Raw genomic sequence first — 17,423 nt, forward strand, 5'->3', positions numbered from 1 at the left:
CAGATCCCATTTATCAGCAAGTGCATAGAAGATGCTTCGTACATGAAAGAGTTCTTTGTAGTAAGATCAGAGGTGGAAGCACAACAGCAGAGAGAATAGTATAAATCTGTGATTACTTTGCATGAGTCAACCATCTTCCGTTTTTTAAATTTTTAAGAAAACACCAATTACAAAACAAAGCCTCAGGGGACATTTTAAAAATCCAATAAAACTAATATGTGAAGAGCAAATTTGAAAGACTGAGAAGAGCGTAATAAAATATTGGTTAAAAAAAAAACTATCAGCAGCAGTGGAGAAACATATCCAAATCTTCCATAGAAAATATAAATATATTAAAATTTAATCTGTACATTTAATTGTATACCATAATAATTTCTTTTTTTAATCTTTTTATGGTAATGAAATATTTTTTAAGCTTTTATTTAATAAATATAAATTTCCAAAGTAAATTTATAGATTACAATGGCTTTTTCCCCCCATAACTTCCCTCCCACTCGCAACCCTCGCATTCTATTTGCATCAAATTTCATTTTCAATTCTCTTTATATACAGAAGATCAATTTAGTATATATTAAGAAAAGATCAAACAAAAAAAAAAAAGGCCGGCGCCGTGGCTCAATAGGCTAATCCTCCACCTTGCGGCGCCGGCACACCAGGTTCTAGTCCCGGTCGGGGCGCCGGATTCTGTCCCGGTTGCCCCTCTTCCAGGCCAGCTCTCTGCTGTGGCCAGGGAGTGCAGTGGAGGATGGCCCAAGTGCTTGGGCCCTGCACCCCATGGGAGACCAGGAAAAGCACCTGGATCCTGGCTCCTGCCATCGGATTAGCGCGGTGCGCCGGCTGCAGCGGCGGCCATTGGAGGGTGAACCAACGGCAAAAGGAAGACCTTTCTCTCTCTGTCTCTCTCACTGTCCACTCTGCCTGTCAAAAAAAAAAAAAAAAAAAAAAAAAAAAAAAAAAAAAAAAAAGAAAAAAAAAAGAAAAGATTTCGGCTGGCACGCAGCTCAATAGGCTAATCCTCTGCCTGTGGCGCCGGCACACCGGGTTCTAGTCCCAGTTGGGGCCGGATTCTGTCCCAGTCGCTCCTCTTCCTGTCCAGCTCTCTGCTGTGGCCCGGGAGTACAGTGGAGGATGGCCCAGGTCCTTGGGCCCTGCACCCGCATGGGAGACTAAGGGAAGCACCTGGCTCCTGGCTTTGGATCAGCGTGGTATGCCTGCCACAGCACACCAGCCGCAGCAGCCATTGTGGGGGTGAACCAACGGAAAAGGAATACCTTTCTCTCTGTCTCTCTCTCTCTCACTGTCCACTCTGCTTGTCAAAAAAAAAAAAAAGAAAGAAAGAAAGAAAGAAAAAAGATTTCAACTGTTTGCACCCACACAGAAACACAGAGTGTAAAATACTGTTTGAGTACTAGTTATAGCATTAATTCACATTGTACAACACTTTTAAGGACAGAGATCCTACATGAGGAGTAAGTGCACAGTGACTCCTGTTGTTGACTTCACAATTTGACACTCTTATTTATGGCCTCAGTAATCACCTTAGGCTCTTGTCATGAGTTGCCAAGGCTATGGGAGCCTGCAGAGTTCGCCGACTCTGATCTTATTTAGACAAGGTCATAGTCAAAGTGGATGTTCTCTCCTCCCTTCAGAGAAAGGTACCTCCTATTTTGATGGCCCATTCTTTCCACTGGGATCTCACTCACAGAGATCTTTTGTTGTTGTTGTTGTTGTTTGTTGTGTTTTGGTTTTTTTTTTTTTTGACAGGCAGAGTAGACAGTGAGAGACAGAGAGAAAGGCCTTCCTTTCCGTTGGTTCACCCCCAGTGGCCGCTGCGGCTGGCACACCACGCTGATCCAAAGCCAGGAGCCAGGTGCTTCTCCTGGTCTCCCATGTGGGTGCAGGGCCCAAGGACCTGGGCCATCATCCACTGCAATTCTGGGCCACAGCAGAGAGCTGGACTGGAAGAGGAGCAACTGGGACAGAATCTGGGGCCCTGACCGGGACTAGAAACTGGTGTGCCGGCGCCACAGGTGGAGAATTAGCCTATTGAGCCGTGATGCTGGCCTCTCAGAGATCTTTCATTTAGGTCTTCTTTTATTTTTTCCAGAGTGTCTTGGCTTTCCATGCCTAAAATACTCTCATGGGCTCTTCAGCCTGATCCAAATGCCTTAAGGGCTAATTCTGAGGCCAGAGTGCTGTTTAGGACATCTGCCATTCTATGGGTCTGCTGTGTATCTCACTTCCCATGTTGGATCGTTCTCTCCTTCTAAATTCTTTCAGTTAGTATTCGCAGACACTAGTCTTGTTTATGTGATCCCTTTGACACTTAGACCTATCAGTGTGATCAATTGTGAACTGAAATTGATCACTGGGACTAGTGAGATGGCATTGGTATATGCCACCTTGATGGGATTGAATTGGAATCCCCTAGCACGTTTCTAACTCTATTTTTGGCATAGATCAGATTGAGCATGTCCCAAACTGTACCTCTCCTCCCTCTCTTATTCCCACTCTTATATTTAATAGAGATCACTTTTCAGTTAAATTTAAACATCTAAGAATAATTGTGCGTTAATTACAGATTTCAACTGATAGTATTAAGTAGGACAAAAAATATTAAAAGGGATAAAGTATTAAGTTGTTCATCAACAGTCAGGACAAGGGCTGATCAAGTTTCTGTTTCTCATAGTGTCCATTTCACTTCAACAGGTTTCCCCTTTTGTGCTCAGTTAGTTGTCACTGATCAGGGAGAACATATGATATTTGTCCCTTTGGGACTGCTTATTTCACTGAGCATGATATTTTCCAGATTCCCCCTTTTGTTGTAAATGACCAGATTTCATTGTTTTTTTATTGCTGTATAGTATTCTATAGAGTACATATCCAGTCTTCCATAGCAAATATAAATATATTAAAATTTAATCTGTGCATTTAATTGTATACCAACAATATTTTCTACAAGTCTCCTTTAGAGTGATACATACTGAAAGAGGTTCTAAGATCATGGAATAGCAACAGGACAATCTGAATCATGCTGGGCAAAATTAATAATTAAAAGGAGAAGATACATGTCTGAGATAAATCCTTACAAAATTCACAATGAGAAACCCAATGAGAACAACAGAGATGGTCCAGGTCCAAGCCAAAAGCGCAAATAGGAAAAAGAAAAGGTGGAGGATGGGACCATGGTGGTGCGCGCCAACACCCAGCAGACAATGTGGGAGGGGAATCTGAGTCCACAATAGCAGCATATGGGAGAACTTGGTGAACTGCTTCTGAAGATCCATTCAGGGGAAAAAAGAAAATATAAAGGAAGAAATAGGGAGGCCAGACACCTTCCTCCCAACCTCCCAGCCCCTCACCCCACCAGGACTTGAGCCAGCCTGGAGAAACCATTTTACTTCTTTGTTTCCATTTGGGGATGCAAGCAGGCTGCTCCCTCTCATGCCTCCCATGCACACTGGGAGGGGTAGGGGTCACCTCAGCTCACCTCCCACCCAAAAATGAGGGCCACAACAATTCCGAAGAATTTCTTCCCACACCACACAAGCTGTACAGCAAGAGGAAGCCCTGCCTATCAGAAGCTCTTACCTGCCCCCACCACTATTGAGAAGTAAGCTGGCCTCCAGTAAGTAGGGCTCCATGTACCTACTCACAAAATGCAGAACCATAGCAACTCATAACAGAGGGAAACATACTTACAGGAAAGTCTCCACAGATTGCTACAGATCTTTCCGCTCAATGCATGCAGAATAAACTTTTTTCTCATCAGTGCATGGAACTTCTCCAGGATAGACCACGTGCTAGGCCATGAAGCATGTGACAGAAATTTAAAAAAAATTGAAATCATACTTTGCATATTTGACCACAAGAAATTAAGTTGGTAATCAACAACTCAGGAATCCGCAGAACATAGGAAAACACATGGAAATGGAACAATGTGCTCCTGAACAAACAATGGGTCATATGAGAAAACAAAAGAGAAATCATAAAACTTCTAGAAACAAATGAAAATACAACATACCAAAACTTATGGGATACACGAAAAGCAGTGTTAAGATGAAAGTATTTAGTAATTGGAGACTACATCAAGAAACTAGAGGGCTGGCGACATGGCTCACTTGGTTAGTCCTCCACCTGATGCACCGGCATCCCATATGGGCACTGGGTTCTAGTCCCAGTAGCTTCTCTTCCAGTCCAGCTCTCTGCTGTGGCCCAGGAGGAAAGTGGAGGATAGCTCAAGTGCTTTGGCACCTGTACCCGCATGGGAGACCAGGAAGAAGCACCGGGTTCCTGGCTTCAGATTGGCGCAGCACTGGCCATCGTGGCATTTGGGGAGTGAACCAACAGAAGGAAGACCTTTCACTCTGTCTCTCTCTCACTGTCTATGACTCTACCTGTCAAATAATAAAAAAAAGAAACTGGAAAAGCATCAAATAAATGAGTTTTCCACGCGTCTCAAGGATCTATAAAAACAACAGCAAACCAAATTCAAAAGAGTAGGAGAAAAAAAATTAAATTAGATAAGAAATCAACAAAATCAAAACCCATAAAGCAATACAAAAGATCAACAAAACAAAAAGCTGGTTTTTGACTGGATAAAGAAATTATGGGACATGTACTCTAAATAAAACTATACAGCAGTCAAAAACAACAAAACCCGGTCATTTGCAACAAGATGGAGGAATTTGGAAAACATCATGCAGAGTGAATTAAGCCAGTCCCAAAGGGACAAATATCATATGTTCTCCCTGATCAGCGACAACTAACTGAGCACCAAAGTTGAAGCTTGTTGAAATGAAATGGACACTATGAGAAACAGTGACTTGATCAGCTCTTGTCCTGACTGTCGAGGAACAACATAATACTTTATCCATTTTAGTATTTTTTTCATTCTAGTACCATTGGTTGAACTCTGTAATTAACACACAATTATTCTTAGGTGTTTAAATTTTAACTGAAAAGTGATCCCTGTTAGGATTTTGGAAAACATTATGCTGAGTGAAATAAGCCAATCCCAAAGGGACAAATACCACTTGTTCTCCTTGATAGGTGACAACTAACTGAGCACCAAAAAGGAAACCTGTTAAAGTGAAATGAACACTAGGAGAAACAGTGACTTGATCAGCCCTCACCCTGACTGTTGATGAGCAACTTGATATGTTATCCCTCTTAGTATTTTTTTTGTTTGTTCTACTTAATACTTTTGGTTGAATACTGTAATCAATACACAATTCTTCTTAAGTGCTGAAACTTAACTGAAAAGTGATTGCAGTTAAATATAAGAGTAGGAATAAGAGAGGGAAGAGATGTGCAATTCAGGACATGCTCAAGCTGACTTACCTCAAACGGTAGAGTTAGAAACATACCAGGGGATTCCAATTCAATCCCATCAAGGTGGCATGTACCAATACCATCTCACTAGTCCCAGTGATCAATTTCTGATCAACTGATCATATTGATAGGACTAAGAACCAAAGGGATCACATAAACAATAATAGTGTCTGCAACTACTAGCTGATAGAATCAAAAAGGGAGAGAATGATCCAACATGGGAAGTGAGATACACAGCAGACCCATGGAATGGCAGATGTCCTAAACAGCACTCTGGCCTCAGAATCAGCCCTTAAGGCATGCGGATCCGGCTGAAATGCCCATGAGACTATTTCAGACATGGGAAGCCAAGACACTCTGGGGAAAAAAAAAAAAAAACTAAATGAAAGATGTCTGCGAGTGAGATCCCAGTGGAAAGAACGGGTCATCAAAGAAGGAGGTACCTTTCTCTGAAGGGAGGAGAGAACTTCTACTTTGACCATGGCCTTGTCTAAATATGATCAGAGTCAGTGAATTCAGGGGACTTCCATAGCCTTGGCAGCTCATGACAAGAGCCTAGGGTGATTACTGATGCCATAAACAAGAGTGTCAATTTGTTAAGTCAACAACAGGAGTCACTGTGCACTTAGTATGGATTAGAAGAATCAATATCATCAAAACGTTCATACTACTGAAAGCAATTTACAGATTCAATGCAATCCCATTCAAAATACCGAAGACATTTTTCTCAGATATAGAAAAAAATATGTTGAAATTCATATGAAAACACAAAGGATGCCAAATAGCTAAAGCAATGTTTTATTTATTTATTTTATTTATTTGAAATACAGAGATATAGAGAAAGGTAGAGAGAGAGAGCTCTTCCACCCACTGGTTCAAGCCCCTGATGGCCACAACAGCAGGAGCTACGCCAATCCCAAGCCAGGAGCCAGCAGTTTCCTCCAGGTATCCCACATGGGTGCAGGGGCGCAAGGACTTGGGCCATCCTCCACTGCTCTCCCAGGCCACAGCAGAGAGCTGGGTAGGAAGAGGAGCAGCTGGGACTTGATTCAGTGCCCCTATGGGATGGCAGCACTTCAGGACAGGGCTTTAATCCACTGTGCCACAGTGCCATGCCCTAAAGCAATCTTATACAACTAAAACAAAGCTGAAAGCATCACAATACAAGATTTCAAGACATACTACAGGGCAGTTATAATCAAAACAGCCTGGTACTGGTACAAAAACAAATGGATAGACCAATGGAACAGAATAGAAACACCTGAAATCAATCCAAACACCTACAACCTTTGATACAGGAGCTAAAATCAATCCCTGGAGTAAGGACAGTCTCTTCAACAAATGGTGCTGGGAAAACTGGATTGCTGCAGGCAGAAGCATGAAGCAAGACCTTTACTTTTCACCAAAATCCAATAAAAATGGTCTAAAGACCTAAATCTATGACCCAACACCATCAAATTATAAGAGAACACTGGGGAAACCCTACAAGACATTACCATAGACAAAGAGTTCTTGGAAAAGATCCCAGAGGCACAGGCAATTAAAGCCAAAATCGACATATGGGATTCCATCAAATTGAGAAGCTTCTGCATTGTAAAAAAAATAATCAGGAAAGTGAAGAGACAATGGACAGAATGGAAGAAAATATCTGCAAACTATACAACTGATAAAGGATTAATAACCAGAATATATAAAGACATCAAGAAACCCCACAACTGGGGCCAGCACTGTGGTGCAGTTGGTTAATCCTCTCTGTGGCACCAGTATCCCATAAAAGCACTGGTTCTAGTCCCAGCTGCTCCTCTACTGATCCAGCTCTCTGCTAATGGTCAGGGACAGCAGTGGCAGATGGCCCAAGTGCTTGGGCCCCTGCTCCCATGTGGGAAGCCTAGAGGAGACTCCTGGCTCCTGGTTTCTGATTGGCTCAGCTCTGGCTATCACGGCCATTTGGGGAGTAAGCCAACAGATGGAATACCTTTCTCTCTGTCTCTCCATCTGTAACTCTACCTCTCAAATTAATAAATAAAATCTTAAAGAAAAAGAAACTCTACAACAACAACAAAACAACCCAGTTAAGAGATGGGCCAAAGATTTAAACAGATATTTTTCACAAGAGGAAATCCAAATGGCCAACAGACACATGAAAAAATGCTCAGAATAGCAACCTGTCAGAGAAATGCAGATCAAGACCACAATGAGTTTTCACCTCACCCCCAGTTAGAATGGCTTTCATACAGCAATCAACAACAAATGCTGGTGAGGATGTGGGGAAAAAGCCACCCTAACGGAAATGTTAGCTGGTAAAGCCACTATGGAAGACAGTGTGGAGAAAGCACATTGGTCTGAACATAGACCTACCATATGATCCAGCCATCCAACTCCGAGAATCTACCCAAGGGAAATTAAAGCAGCATACAAAAGCATTATCTGCAACTCTATGTTTATTGCAGCTCAATGCACAATAGCAAAGACATGGAATCAATCCAAATACCCATCAAGTAAAGACTGGATAAAGAAATTATGGGATCTATACACCATGGTATGCTACACAGCAGTGAAAATAAAAACGAAGTCTGGTCATTTGCAGCAAAATAGATGAAAGTGGAAAATAGCATACTTAGTGAAATAAGCCAGTCTCAAAGGTACAAATTCCATATGTTCTTCCTGACCTGCAATAACTAATAGAGTACCAAAAATGTACTCTATTAGTTACTATGAGAAGATATATTATGAGAAGATATATTATGAGAAGATATATTATGAAATAGATAGTATGAGAAGCAATGATTTTGAACAGCCCTTCTCTTGACTGTTGAGGAACAGCTTTTTATTCTATATTTTGGATTATCTCTTCCTTTAATATTTTCTTAACCTTTTTCTCTTTCACCTGAATCATTTAATTCTATACTTAACATAGAGTTAATCATATATGTATAAAGTTAATTGAAAATATATCTTAGTAAAGAATAAGAGTGAGAATGAGAAAGTGAAGAGGAGCAGTTGGGAATGTGCATGAGAGGGAGGGCACAGTGAGAAGAATTACCAAGATCCAAAAGCTGTAATTTTGAAACATATGAAGTTCATAACCACAAAGCAGTATAGCCCTACATACTCTCCTATGGAATCACTTCTAAGGGTACAACTAAACAACTTGCCATAGGACCCCAAAATCCCTTAAGCTGGTAGATAAAAATAGCAGCTTAAGTGTTATAAAGGCCAAATGGATAGGATTAGTGGTAAGGTGACCATATAGATAGAATCAAGTGATAAAGTAATCATATTACTAGTACTAAGTGTATGGAAACAATAATAGCCAGAATTAAAAAGGAGTGAAGGCTCCAACATAGAAAGCAGTCCATACAGAAGAATCAGAGAATAACAATTGGTTTAAGTAGCACTCCAATCTCGGAATCAGCGCTTAAGGCACTTCACTCTGGCTGGAAAGTCCAGGGGGAGCTTTTCAGGCATGGAAAGCCAAGATGCTCTGGAAAAAAATGTCCTACATAAGGAACTCCTGTGGGTGAAATCCTAGTAGAAAGAAGGGGCCACCAAAGGATGTACTTTTCTCTGAAGAAATGAGAATTTTCACTTTATGTATTGCCTCTCCTAGCTAGTGGATACAAAAGACTTCCATAGTCAAGGCAGATCATGTCAAGAGCCTTGGGTGAGCACTGATGTCATTCTTAAGATGTCATTCTTAAACAACAAGAGTCACTATGTGCTAACTTCCCGTGCAGGACCTCTATCCCCAAAGAGTTGTACTATGAAACTTAATAGTAAAACTTGTTCTCAAGCATCACTTCATTTTAGTGTATTAAATGGAGGATATTATTATATCTCATAAATTATAATTATAACTAAGAGCTCACAAAAGATGCATCATCCTTGGATTCCTCTTTACAAAAATTAAGTTTCTAAAAGGAAAGAAGGGGGAGGAAGGAAGGGAAAAGAGGAAGCGGGGGAAAAAGCAAAATCACCTTCAAGAAGCAGTAACATAGGACCACCCTTGTACAGACTGTTGAGGAACAGTTCCTTTAGTTTTTTTATTCCATTCATTCTTTTTTATTTTTTTTTCTTGGATAAAACAGGAGGGGGAGCTGGAAGGCAGGAGTATGGGTGGGAGGGTGGGTACGGTGGGAAGAATTACTATGTTCAGAATGTTGTATTAATGAGATACATACAAATTTTTAAAAATGGTATATACTAATTTTATACTAATGTTATTCAATAACTAGGAAAAAAAAGTGAAGAGTGGACTTGTGTTACCAGATAGGAAAACATAATTTAAAGTTACTTCTGCAAACATAATTATAAAGGAAAGTGGAATCATTAATGGGGGTGGAGGGTCAGGAGAGCAATCGATAAAGAAAAGTTACACCTATGCATATATGAATTCAGTGTCTAATAGAGGTACCACTAAATCTGCCATTTCTTTCAAAATAATGAGATTCTAAAATAGGCAATCTTAATTCTGAGGGACAGAAATCTCAGAGTGGTGGCTTATGTGGCATATGGGTTCACCTGAAAGAGATGTGAGGGAAATTACTGATGTCAAGGAAATATTCTATATCTTCACTAGGGTATTGCTAACAGGGAGGCATACATTTTTAAAAATTTACACAATTATCTACTTAAGGCCTACAAATACATCACTGCATATAAATTTCATGTCAAAGGAAAATAAATAACTTTCAAGATACTAGAAGAAAAATAACAGCAAATAGCCACAATTCTATGCTTATCTAAATGTTTATCTAGTCATCCTATCAATCCCTCTGTATACGTGCAGATATCTTAATTGTTGTTTTTGTTTATGATCAGTTAAGATTTTAAAAATATATTTTTGTATATATTTCTTTGAATGTGTGTTTGAACACTGATGTATGAGAGACTTCCAGAAACAAAAGCAAAGACACAGAAAGAATTTGAGATTCCATTTATTTTAAAATTCAAGATGAACTGACAACTTTGGCGCAATATCTTCCAGTTTCAGGGTCTTTATTTTGTTGGATAAAATATACAGAAGGCCATTGCTTTGAACTGAGATCCTATATTAAATCCCAACATGCCAAACTAACATGAAGTTGCTTTTGTTAAGTGCTAAATAAACAAATTGTAACTTTAACAAAAATTTAAAAGTCATCACATAGGTCAGTTTTTCAAAACAGGAGATGCACAAATACCAATCAAAAAGGGTCCAGTTAAACTGAGCCACCATCTGCTTTAGCCCTTAGTAAAATGTAATATAACCTGATGGTAACCAATCTGCTTTTTTTTTATTTTATTTTTTTATTTTTTTGACAGGCACAGTGGACAGTGAGAGAGAGAGACAGAGAGAAAGGTCTTCCTTTGCCCTTGGTTCACCCTCCAATGGCCGCCGCGGCCAGCGCGCTGCGGCCGGCGCACCGTGCTGATCCGATGGCAGGAGCCAGGAGCCAGGTGCTTTTCCTGGTCTCCCACGGGGTGCAGGGCCCAAGCACCTGGGCCATCCTCCACTGCACTCCCTGGCCACAGCAGAGAGCTGGCCTGGAAGTGGGGCAACCGGGACAGAATCTGGCGCCCTGACAGGGACTAGAACCTGGTGTGCCGATGCCGCAAGGCGGAGGATTAGCTTAGTGAGCCGCGACCAATCTGCTTTTTGGATGGTACTATTTCTTCATTCTGACACAAATTACCTTATAAAAACTGCTCTGTCTTGCTTGGTCAAGTTCCTGTCTATTTTGTAGACAGGATGCTGCCCAGTTCATGAACCAATAGCAAAAGTCAGTGTAACCTTCATAACTCAATTTGTTGAAATTCTTTTTTTTTTTTTTTTTTTTTGACAGTATAAAGACCTGTATCATTCAGGGCCTTCTGTCATTGCATAGCTGCTACTGTTTACAGCTTTATTTCTATAAAATACATTGTTTTCTTCCCAGATTTTTTTTCTTTTTCCAGTTTACTAACATCTTCCTTGTAAATTGGAAGGAAAGTGGATTTTTAGGTACGGTCTTAAGACTTGCTTCTAAGTCGTACTGCCTCATATTTTTCCTTGCATTTTATGGAATTCATTAATATGTTGGCTGCCTCCTCATGTCAGTCTGACTTACACAGATATTTATAGGCATAGCCTGTGGTCCTTTTGTAGGTAAAATTGTTTTTAAAAAGGAAAGCTGAATATTTAAAAAAAAGAATTTGGACCACATGCCCCTGAAATCTACTTAAATACTACATGATTACTTCCCCTACAACTACAAATTTAAGGTTGCCTTGTTAGCATGTAGAATTAAATAATAAGTACAATAAAATTATTTATTGGCTTGTATTCTTTTTTTGTATTTATCTTACATTCAGAATTACTTCTTGGCATTGCTTTGAGTATGAATAAATTTCATATTTTGAAAGTCCAACTTCTGTTTGTGGTTACATCAAAATAATGAGCAGCCAGCAAGATTCTCATAACCTCTTTTTTTGGAATGAATGATACCAAAGGGTTTTATTCGGGACCAGAAAATAGAAATTTAAAAAACTGATAGGGGAATACATTTCCTATCACATTTTAATTTTACCTTGTAGTATTTTAATTCAGTACTTTTAGCTTAAAAATGCCAAGAAAGTGATTAGCAAGTAATCCCTCTAAGTTTTCAATTATTAATTCAGCAGTTTATCTACAATGTGCTGCCACCCATTCAAGGGAGAATGCCTAACGTATCATAACACATCTCTCTAACCTCCATATGATCATTCCATGCAAACATTGTGTAGTTCTAATACAAAGAAGCTAAAATTATGAAAGTATTACCATAGAAGAGCTGATGTTATACATAACAGAGAGTATATACATGTCAAGTGTGGTGGTACTGGATCTAAAAAAATGTTTTTTTACTGCTCTATTAGCATTATAATGCTAAAATGGAAAAAAAATTGACAGCTATATTAAGGATTCACACAAATTACTTACTAAAAAACTAAACAAAACAGCAGATAATTTTATAAAAGGGAAAAGCCTTCTAAACAGGTGCACTAGAATTCTTTCATGGCTGTCAAAAAAACAAACCTTGGGAACTCATTCTTGAATTAATTTCCTCCAAATTTAGAAGTCTTCATTTAAATTGTCAACTTACAGTGGCCTTCTAAACGCCAAGCACACGTTCTTTATTATAGTTCCTATCTCATTATATGCAAACAATTATCTCAAAGAAATTTCTTTCACAGTGCTGCAAGGATTTTCAGTATTAAATATTTAACAGGGTTTAAGTATTAATTGTTTCTTTCTTCCAATCACTATTTGGCTACCCCTTACTCTGCGTATTAAAATAGTTAATATCTACTTCTAATTTATTGCCTTTCCACCTCAGAATGTTCCTTTTCCTCATAATAAGATACAGAATAATTTAGACCTCATTGATTTCCATTATAATCATACCTATTGTGTAGCCTCCATTATTATATTTGCCACTTGCTTTCTTTTCTCTCCTAGGTAAATAATGACAACATCTTCAATTTTTTTAATAAATCTAAATAAAAGGCAACCTTGCACTTTTTATTGGGCCTATTCTAATTCTAAACTTGTTTAATTAATGATTTAAAAGTCAAGGTAGACAAACTTGAGTGTAGCATTTAAGATGAAAACATATTTTGATACAGAATTATGATTACTGTTTCATTCTATTATGGGATGGAAAAAGATTAACAGACAACTAGAAACGTACTTACAAGCAGCTTATATCAGCAAAAGTATTTGAGATTGTGGTATATGGATTTTTCCTGTTTCCCTAACCCAAAGATTAAACACCAAAAGGTATTTAATAGCATCAAAAAACGAAAAAAAATAAATCTCAATTGTAGTGTAAATATGGAAAAAGCTGGTTTAATTAAATGAAAAATACCTAAATTTCACAATTCATTAAGAATTGTCATATTTTCAGATACATAACATAATTAAATATCTTACTTTTCTATCAAATATAATCATATTTTTAAATATTTTGTTTATTTAGCTGAAAGGCAGAGTAACAGAGGGAGAAACAGATTAAGAGAAACTTTCCATCTGCTGATTTACTCCACAAATTCCTGCAATGGCCAGGTCTATGGACAGGTTGAATCCAGGAGTTGGGAACTCCATCCAGGTCTCCCACATGATATCAGAGACCCAAGCACATGGGCCATTCAACAGCAGCAAGTAGCTGGATGGGAAGCAGAATAGGCAGTATGGGATGTGGATACTCCAACATGGGATGCAGGTGTCCCAAGAAACAACTTAAGCCACTGCACCCAACCCATCCATAGAAATATATTTTAATTAATAATTACCTTTAAAAAAACTTCAACTGCAGAATTTTAAAAATAATCTATGGAATACTACATGGCAGTAAAAAATGAAATCTGGTCATTTGCAACAAAATGAATGAATCTGGAAAACATCATACTTGGTGAAATAAGCCAGACCCAAAGGGATAAATATCATATATTCTCCCTGATCTGTAACAACTAACTGAGCACCTAAAAGGAAATCTGTAGAAGTGAAATTGACACTATGAGAAACAATGACTTGATTAGCCCTTGTCCTGTCAAGGAACAGCTTATTATTTTATTATTTTTCTTTTACTATTTTCTTTTTCCACATAATACTATTGGTTGAACTCTTTACTTAACACAGAATTATACACAGGTGTTTAAATCCAATTGAAAGTTGATCGCAGGGCCAGCACTGTGGCATGGCGGGTAAAGCCACCACTTGCAGTGCAGCATCCCATATCAGAGCCGGTTCCAGTCCTGGTTGCTCCACTTCCAATCCAGCTTTCTGCTATGGCCTCGGAAAGCAGTGGAAGATGGCCCAAATCCTTGGGCCACCGCATCCACATGGGAAACCCAGAAGTTCCTAGCTCCTGGCTTCTGATCAGCACAGCTGTGGCCATTGTGGCTATTTGGGGTGTGAACCAGCAGAAGGAAGACTTCTCTCTCTCTCTGCCTCTGCCTCTGCCTCTCTCTTACTCTGCCTTGCAAATAAATAAATAAATCTTTGGGGAAAAAAATAAAATTGATTCCAGTAAAAAAAAAAAAAAAAGTGTGGTAATAAGAGTGAGAGCCGATGCACAGTTCAGCATATGTTTCCATGGACTTACCTCTAAGGGTAAATCTTAAAACTTGCCATGGAACTCCAAATCCCATTAAGCTGGGTGGTACTAATGTCATCTTACTAGTTAAAGTGATCATTTTAAGTGTGTACCTGATCATATATATAGGAATAAGTGTCATAAATAATATCAAGTGTCTGCCAATAACAATAGATAGAAATAAAAAGGAGAAAATGATCCAACATGGGAAGCAGGCCACACACCAGACTCATAGAATGACAAACACCCTAAAAAGCACTCTGGCCTCACAGTCAGCCCTTAAGACATTCAGATCTGCCTAAAAAGCCCATGAGAGTATTTCAGGCATGGAAAGACAAGACACTGTGGCAAAAAATGACCTACATGAAGGATCTCTGAGAGTGAGATCCCAGTGGAAATAAGGGGCCATTAAAGAAGGAGGTACCTTTCTCTGAAGGGAGGAGAGAACTTCTACTTTGCTCATGTCCCTATCTAAATACTGATGGACTTTGTGGACTCAAAAAGCTTCCATAGCCTTGGAAGCTCATGACAAGAGCCTCTAGTGATCACTGAAGTCATAAATAAGAGTGTCAATTGTCAAATCAACAACGGGAGTCACTGTGCACCTGCTCCCTATGTAGGACCTCTGTCCTTAATGAGTAGTACTATGTGAATTATTGATAAAACCAGCATTCAAACAGTAATTTATACTTTGTGTGTCTGTGTGGGTGCAAACTGTTGAAATATTTATTTAGTATAGAGTTGGTCTTCTGTATATAAAGGTAATTAAAAATGATTCTTAATGATGAATGGGATGGGAGAAGGAGTAGGATGCGGGATGGGAGTGGGGGTGGGAGGGCGGGTATGGGGGGGATGAACCACTGTATTCCTAAATCTACACCTATGAAATATATATTTATTAAGTAAAAGCATTCTAAAAATAAATTAATAAAATCTTAAAAATTAAGAACTCATTATTTAAAAGATCCTTTGAGGGGCAAGCACAGCAGATTAAGCAATGCTTGGGGACCTGCATCCTACTTCAGATTGGCTGATTTGAGTTCCAGCTACTTTAGTTATGATCCAGCTGCCTGGTAAAGCAACTGGGAGACAACACTGATAGGAAAAGTACTTGTATTCCTATCACCCATGTGGAAGACTCTGATGGAGTCTTGGCTCCTGGCTTCAGCTTGGCCTAACCATGGCTGTTGCAAGTATTTGAGGAGTAAACCAGTTAGTAGATGATCTCTATCTCTCACTTCTCTCTGTGTGTCATTCTGCCTTTAAAATAGATCTTTAACAAAAATGATCCTATGAATGTGTTAAATTTGGTTAAATCATCTACTATTTTGCTATAAAAAAAAATGAAATCCTGTCTTTTGCAAAAAAAATGGATGCAACTGGAAACCATTATACTTAGTGAAATAATCCAGTCTCAAAAACATAAATACCACATATTTTTCCTGTTCTGTGGTAACTAATAGAGTACCAAAAATGTAATGTATAAGACAGAAATTGACATTTTAGCTTCAATGATTGTTTACAGCCCTGTTTCTAATGTTGAGGAACAGTGTTTTTGTTTGTTGTTTTATCTTCGTGCCATTTGTTGAACTCTTTACTTAGTGTAGAGTTAACTTGTGAGTATAAAGTAAACTGAAAGTATATCATTATTATAAATATTAAGAGAGGGAATAGGAGAGAAAGGAGGAGAGAGGTGGAAATGCAGGTGTGAGAGAGGGTAGGGTGGGAAGTATCACTATGTTCCTAAATCTGTATACATGAATTACATGAAATTTGTATACCTTAAATAAAATTTTAAAACAATAAATAAATCATCTCCTACAAACTTCTTACTATAGCTTTTTTTTTTGGGGGGGGGGGAATCTATCATTTATACCAATGAATGGCACCACTAAAAACTTTGTGGAAAACACATATTATAAAAAATTATCCAGGAATTTCAATTTTTGAACAAAAATAATTTTATCATTTAATTCTTCTTTCCATGAACTTTTAAAATTTCCTTCCTATAGAAAAAAGTGGGAACAAGACCCTCTTTCTTCAATAGTGAGGAATTCTCCACAAATTAATGAATGAAACTAGATACATTCACACAAGTTTGGAAAAACATGGTACAATTCCTATTTCATAATTCTTTGTTGCAACTAATATTTTAACATCTCTTCAAATATAATGTTATCATTTAATAATTACTGCTAAAGAATTTCATTTATATGAATTAATATTTATAAGAAACAATAAAAATGGCTTATGATTTTTAAAACATTCACTGCTAATAGTACCAAAGATCTTAAATAAAGAAGTAACCACAATTCATTTTTCTCTGGCCAGTTTAGTAAATTATTATACATACCCATTTGTTGCACTCTCAAATATTGCTGGTGGATGATTACATACATTTGCAAAGACTTTTTGGAGGACAGCATAGGCTACCAAAGAGTATACATCAAAATGTTTCACAATCTGCAACCAAACTTCTGGGAATTGATTCTGAGTCAATAATTTTATTATCCATTGGATTTTTATTATAATAAGTTATATACCAATATTAAGCAACCCATCAATAAATTTATTAACTAAATAATGGTATATGCACTGGAAATGTTCAGTCATTAAGTACAATATTTATTGACATCAAAAGATGTTCATATTTAAAAATTAGATAAAAGAAAACATAACATAAAACCGGACCAAAAAAGAGTTAATATAGCAGACCCGTATTGTTGGAAAGATTTATTTACAAATTTATTTCTTGGCTAACATCTGGGTTCCCACCAACATTAGAAGGTGAGTGTGGCACAATGTGCCTAGACTGTTCAGAAAGATGGTTTACACTCAGTACCTGTTTTTCTCCCAGAAGTCCAGAATTTGGGTATTCATTAGGCAGAGGGTACCTACCGTGATCAATCACCAATAAAAATCTTGAGCATTGAGTCTTTCCTGAACTTTTCACATGTACTATCATAACTGATTGCTCAGGGAACTCAGGGATTC

General features: G+C 38.2%; 1 long non-coding RNA gene across 4 annotated transcripts in view; it reads right to left on the bottom strand.

Annotated features, from left to right (window-relative positions):
- LOC149127085 (uncharacterized) overlaps positions 1 to 17,423 on the bottom strand; it is a 152,475-nt gene that overhangs the window by 25,545 nt on the left and 109,507 nt on the right. Inside the window, exon 3 of one of the 4 annotated variants that reach the window (XR_016232588.1) lies at positions 3,703 to 3,803. The exons of the other annotated variants lie outside the window; for them this stretch is intronic. This is a non-coding gene — a long non-coding RNA (uncharacterized LOC149127085). The remainder of the gene's footprint in view (positions 1 to 3,702; positions 3,804 to 17,423) is intronic. 4 annotated transcript variants of the gene reach the window in all.

This window comes from Oryctolagus cuniculus, chromosome 4 (assembly GCF_051225735.1).
Source record: "Oryctolagus cuniculus isolate XC-2025 breed Fujian yellow rabbit chromosome 4, ASM5122573v1, whole genome shotgun sequence".
NCBI lineage: Eukaryota > Metazoa > Chordata > Mammalia > Lagomorpha > Leporidae > Oryctolagus > Oryctolagus cuniculus.